The sequence below is a fragment of the Pelodiscus sinensis genome, chromosome 3, assembly GCF_049634645.1.
Source record: "Pelodiscus sinensis isolate JC-2024 chromosome 3, ASM4963464v1, whole genome shotgun sequence".
Taxonomy (NCBI): domain Eukaryota; kingdom Metazoa; phylum Chordata; order Testudines; family Trionychidae; genus Pelodiscus; species Pelodiscus sinensis.
Genome location: NC_134713.1, coordinates 59,327,653 through 59,333,822, shown reverse-complemented (window position 1 = coordinate 59,333,822; position 6,170 = coordinate 59,327,653). Strand labels below are relative to the sequence as shown.

The following is a 6,170-nucleotide window of genomic DNA, read 5'->3' as shown; positions in this document are numbered from 1 at the left end:
GTTCTGTAGCTTGAATGTTCAAAAGTAACAAGTGATATTGGGTGTCCAACTTGAGACACTTTATATGAGGTTGATTTTCAGAAAGGGCTGAGCAACTGGCTTTTAAAAATCAGGGGTTACAGGTTGGGCATCCAAAATCACTACTCATTTCTGCATATTGAGACCATAGGTAATCATGGCCCAGAGTCATTCTGCTGGGTTTTGCAGCTGAATGTTGGGTTTGAGAAAGATACATGGACTAGACCTGGATACTTCTCCTTACCAGTAGGAGAACATTCAATAACTAGTGTGTGTTCATGATGTGTGTCTCAGGAGTTCAGAGGATCATTGCACAAACATTGCTGGTTTATTGTTGCACCAAGACAAAACAAATATACAGAAATGAGAAAAGCCAGTAAATGCTTAACTTGTAAGTACTAAACTAGGCAATCTGCAGCAAGCTTGCCAGAAACAAGTCCTTTGTCCTTAGGCTCTTGGCATATCTAGGTCATGACTTCAAAACCATAGTCCTGCAGATTCCAAACAGACTGGTACCTGCTTTCTTAGCATATCTTCTCATGAAAACTGCCAGCCTCTTTCTGATTTTTCTTCTCTACCCTGGCTGAGCTGTTTTATCCACCTGCAACAAGTAAACACAATTAGACTCTATGATTAGGGCTCCTCTGGAGATTCTGTAGTAGCTGCATAACTTCCCAGATACTGTCTGTCTGGGTACTGTAAGTTCATTCTCTCTAGTAATCTATCCGAAATAACTGGAATGCTCCAGTGTCATTTATACCCATGTAAGCAGAGTCTAAACGAATGCTTCCCTGACAGCCAGCTGGAAGGGAGGAGACACACAAAGTATGTCTCATCTAAATACAGTTTGCTCCTGTTTGATTACAATGAGCAAAATACCATTCAGTTGAATATCTAGCTCATGTAAGCAATGTGGCTGGTACTGGGTCACAATCTTAGTAATAAATGCAGGAATTGTGAAATATGGTCACCAATGCTTATAATTATTGTGGGAATACAGAAAAGACAGGCTGTGACTAACCTGTCTGAAAGAAGGAAGCCACTCTCAGCATAAAGAACTTTGGATGGTCAAGGGCTTGTATGTCAGAGTATGTCTATACTAGCCCCCTACTTAGCCTCCCTAGTTCTAACGTAGGCATTCGAACTAGCAAATGAAGCCCGGGATTTAAATATCCCAGGCTTTATTTGCATGTTCCCGTCCAGTCGCCATTTTTAAATGCCACTAGACCGGACTAACTGCCCGTGGCTACATGCGGCAGTTAAACAGTAATTCGAACTAAGGACTTAGTTCGAATGACCGTTTCACTGTTGCGTGTTGCCGCAGGCAGTTAGTCCGTTCTAGTGGCATTTAAAAATGGCAACCGGATGGGAACATGCAAATAAAGCCCAGGATATTTAAATCCCGGGCTTCATTTGCAAGTTCGAATGCCTATGTTAGCCTCCCTAGTTTGAACTAGGGGGCTAGTGTAGACATACCCTCAGAGATTTGTGAGAATAAGAGGGGCAGGTAGGACTCCTAATCAGCAGTCTGCATGCCCTCAAGGGTGTGCCCCAAAGACTGATTCAAGCTGTTTCTCCTGTTCTGGAGAGGCCCAACAAGTGGCCAGCACAGCCTGTAAGGTGCCTCTTTACCTCCTTCATTTGGTGGGAGGAGATAAACTTTGCAGATGCACCTCTGGATCTGGGTCTGCACTGACCAAGGGCTGCAAATGCGAGTGGGATGCAGAAAAGGTTTGGGCATGTGAAGGGGACTTTTGGACTTGGATTTAAGAACCTGAGAAGAAAAAGGACACTGCCCAACCTACTTAGGGTGAGATTTTTTTTCTCATGGTTTAGGTTTGAGCCCTGCTTGTGCATTTTCCCAAATTAATGCCAAGTATTCTCCTCCTTTTAATAAGTTTCTTTTCTACACTAAGGACTCAGTGCTTGTGAGTGGGGAAGCATTGCCTCTAAGAGATGCACAGGAGTGGTGTGTGAATTTCCCAGGTTACCAGGGATAAGGGACTCGAGCCAGTTCTGTGTTGGATCGATGGAAAGTAGGGATGTAAGAATTCTGTTCACTCAGGGCGTATGGCGTTGGCCACTGATGGCAGATGGGATACTGAGCTAGGTGGACCTTTGGTCTGACCTAGTATGGCTATTATGTTCTTAACTGGTTAACTGATCAGCTGATGCTTATTGGCTCCTGTTACTGTTTAAACTCTGCTAGGGAGTGTGGGTGGGCAGCCCAGACCCTGAGGGTTCAGTGGTGGACACGGTCCAGAGCCTGAGGGACCAGCAGCTGGCAATGCTGGCAGCCAGGAGCCCTTGTAACCAATGGAATTTCTATTGGTTAAACAGTTACAGTTTTTTTTAACATTTTTCACATCCCTAATGGAAGGGAACCTCTCAATATTGAGCCTGACCGTGGTTGTGGCTGGCTCCACCTGGCAGAAAAGTTACACCCATATTTCCTACTTTTCCCCAATTGTTGATGGGATATGACCGAGACTCTTCCAAAACTGATGAAACAGTAGTGATGGATGGCAGAACAAAGAGCAATGGCCTTAAATTACAGTGTGGGAGGTCTAGATTGGATTTTAGGAAAAACTGTTTCACTAGGAGGGATGTGAAGTACTGGAATGAGTTACCTAGGGAGGTGGTGGAATCTCCATCCTTAGAGGTTTTTAATCTCGGCTTGACAAAGCCCTGGCTGGTTTGATTTAGTTGGGATTGGTCCTGCCTTGGGCAGGGGGCTGGACTTGATGACCTCCTGAGGTTTCTTCCAGCTCTATGATTCTACATGCCTTGTTACAAAGGTACACAAAGAAAAATAATTCATGACAGTATTGCCATGTAAATTGCATGGGGGAACTCTGCCTTTCATGGGATAATTCCTATCAAAAGAGGATTTCTCAAACATGGCAGGGAGCCGGAGATGCAAGCTGTCAGCCTTCACCTCAAACCCCACTTTACCTCCAGCATTTATAATAGTGTCAAATATATATATAAAAAAAGTTTTTAATTTATAAGGGAGAACGGTCACATTCAGAGATTTGCTGAGTGAAAGGGATCACCAGTACAGAAATTTGAGATCCATGGAATTAAATAAATCTCCTATGTGAACATTTTATAAATACAGTTTTATCTTATTATCCATAAGTTGTCTGGAAAACTCTGAGTGCAGCCACAAAGAGATGCACTTGTTTGATGCTCAGCAGTTAAAGGTTCCTCATTCATGACTGTAAAATATTTGAAATATTACATAATCCACATCCTAGGCATTTAGGGTGCTGGTCAATGTAAACCATTAAAATCAATATTTATACAAAATTGGGTCAAGTAATCAGCTAGTCAAAATAGCTAAGAAACTAAGAGAGGCAGAGTTGTTCAGGAAGGGAAGATAAAATGGTCAAGGATTAACTGGTTTAATTAGAAAGACCTTGTACTGGAGTCCTGAAAATGATTGTGATTCTGGTTATTGATCTCAGTGGTGGTACTAGCTGGTCTTTCATGAAGAGTTGTGACAATATGAGAGCAGAGCCCAATGGGTTGAAAGACAGCCTAAGCAAAGCACAATATGCCAGTGTCAGTCATATATTTGCATATATCAGAGAGTGTACTGAATGAGCACTCTGTTAGTGGCCACACTGATTCTGTTGGCATGCCCACAAGCAAACTGGGAAGTGGAAAGTGAAACCAGACAAAATTACCCAATGCCAAAATAGAAAGAAGCTCCTGCTTTGTGCTTTCATACCCTGGGATCTCTCCAGAGCTGCTCTGGACATGCAAAAGAGGAAAGGCAGTCAGTGATTTTCAGATGCCTGTCATATTTTCTCTAGCCCCTCTCTGTGACAGGCACACTTTCTGTCATTTACTGGTTCTGCAAATAGCTAGCTTAATGCTTGCAAGACAGAGAATGCTGAAATGGAGCAACGTATCCTGGAGTTGCAGGATGCCCCTCAGCATGACCCTGTTTGCACTCTGCTATTCCAGAGAAGTGTTGTTGCCTTTGGTTCTCAAATTCATTATTTATCAAAGTCAAACAAATTATGAAACAACTTTCTGGGGAATGCTGCCTGGTTAACCTACAGATCTTACTGCTGACACAAATCTATGAGCTGCCTCATGCAATCAGTTCTTGTAGGCTGTGTTACCAGACACAAGCTCTGCCTAAAGAGTGGCCGATTTGGAAAGCTCACAGAGAACCTGAAATCATGGCACTGCTAAACCAGCATGTGTCTTTGTCAGACTAACCTTTCTAGATTTGCTAAGCCTTCTGCAATAACCTTTGGATGCAAACTGAATATTTATCATGTGGGTGGCATAAGGGGCAAACTTTAAGGGAATAATTCCCCACTTGCCAAGAATCCCAGGGACTGCACCTAATTTGCATATTGTAATTGCGTAACCATTCCCCCCTCTTCAAAAGCAAATCATAATCAAAATGGGTTGTACATTTCCTGAAAGTTAGATATTAATAAGCTTGAATAGTTGTATCCAATTATTTTGGTTTTGTCTGCAGTGTTGGAGCATACCTGCAAAGAAAAACATGTTTAGACATGTAACTTTACAGGCTGGATCTGGCCCGCCAGACTTCTGGATCCAGCCCAGTGGCCCAGCAGAACCCACAGGCAAACTCCTTGCTTGTCGCAGCCCAGCACATTGCTCACAGCGGCCGGTTACCCCCAACATGTGTGCCTCTGCATGGTGTGTCCCCCTTGGGAGGAGGGGAAATCATCCATTGGGAGCTTCAAGAGCAGTGCTTGTTAGTGTGTGCAGCACTTGGAGACCTGTTTCCTCCCCAAGGAGCGAGCCACACAGAGACACACATGCTGGCCTCAAAAGCCAGCTTCTTTGAGTGGCATGTTGGGTTGTGGAAGGCAGGGAGCCTACTCAAGCGTGCCACTGGGCCACCAGCCAAGTGTTGCCAACGGGAACAGCCTCCAGTCTGAGCCTGCATCTGGCACCCCGTCCCACAGCTCAACTCCCTGCCCCAGATCAGAACCCCTTCCTGAATCCAAATCCCATTCCAGATCCCACAACCTCTCCTGAATGCTAAGCCCCTACCTAGAGCTCCCTCCTGTACCCAAATTCCATCCCAGACACAGCAGCCCCTCTGTTAATATTGTAGAAAGGTGCAGCCTCGACCACTTACCCAGTTCTTGGAGTGTCCCCTCATAGAAAATTGCCTATCTTGGCCTAAATATGTGTGGCCCAATCCTATAAACCTTTATGGCGTGTTCTAAAGCCAACTGACATCAATGGAAATTTCATGGCCTTGAAAAACACATCATGGACTGTGAAATCTGGTTTCCCCCATTGAAATTGGCTGCTACAGGGAGCATGGCAGTATTGCTGCCCTTATTTCTGTGTTGCCCCCCAGAGCGGGGTTTCTGGAAGATGGCTCCTCACCAGGCATCTAGCCCACCACCTAGCTCTGGAGACAGTGCTGAAGCCAGCAGCAGTGAAGAAATAAAGGCGGCAATATCATACCATGGTGCCCGAAGGATGCAAAAATAAGGGAAGCATGCTCTGGTATTGCCACCCTTACGTCTTCTCTGATGCTGGCATCACATTGTCTTCAGAGCTGTATTCTTGGCCAACAAGTATCTGCCATCCTCTGGCCTCCCAGCTCTGAACCAAGTGCAGAAGTAAGGGTGGCAATACTGTACCTCTGTCCCCTAAAATAGCCTTGTGATGTCCCCTCCTCCGATGACCATCTTTTGGGTTGGGACCCCCATGGTTACATCATGATATTTAATAGTTAAATATCTGGAACCATGAAATTCAAGATTTTTAAAATACTATGACAGTGAAATGGGCCAAAATGGACCATGAGTTTGCTAGAACCCCATCAATGGCATTGGGATCAGATATTAGAGGACTCCCTTTCAAGTTATTGGACTACTCAAGTGAATGTGGCGTAGTCATGGGTAAGGGTTGAAGGACCACAATGCTAATTAGTTAGGGGCACTCTGCTAGAAGAGCTGGGAATGACTCTGCTTTTGTTCAGCTTTTCAATGTACTCTGCATTTCTAGACTAACCATGCTGTTCTTGGAGCAAAGAACAGTGTTTTTCACTCTTTCTATATTACTTGGCTTTGTTCATGCCCTAAGATAGTGTCACTCTTGGAATCCAACCAAGCAAAAGTAAGTGTTCTACTTTTTGC

The 6,170-nt window shown here is 44.4% G+C and overlaps 1 long non-coding RNA gene across 1 annotated transcript in view; it reads right to left on the bottom strand.

Annotated features, from left to right (window-relative positions):
• Positions 1-323: 323 nt before the first annotated feature.
• LOC102450070 (uncharacterized) overlaps positions 324-6,170 on the bottom strand; it is a 31,212-nt gene continuing 25,365 nt past the window's right edge. Inside the window, exon 3 of the long non-coding RNA XR_331538.4 lies at positions 324-619. This is a non-coding gene — a long non-coding RNA (uncharacterized LOC102450070). The remainder of the gene's footprint in view (positions 620-6,170) is intronic.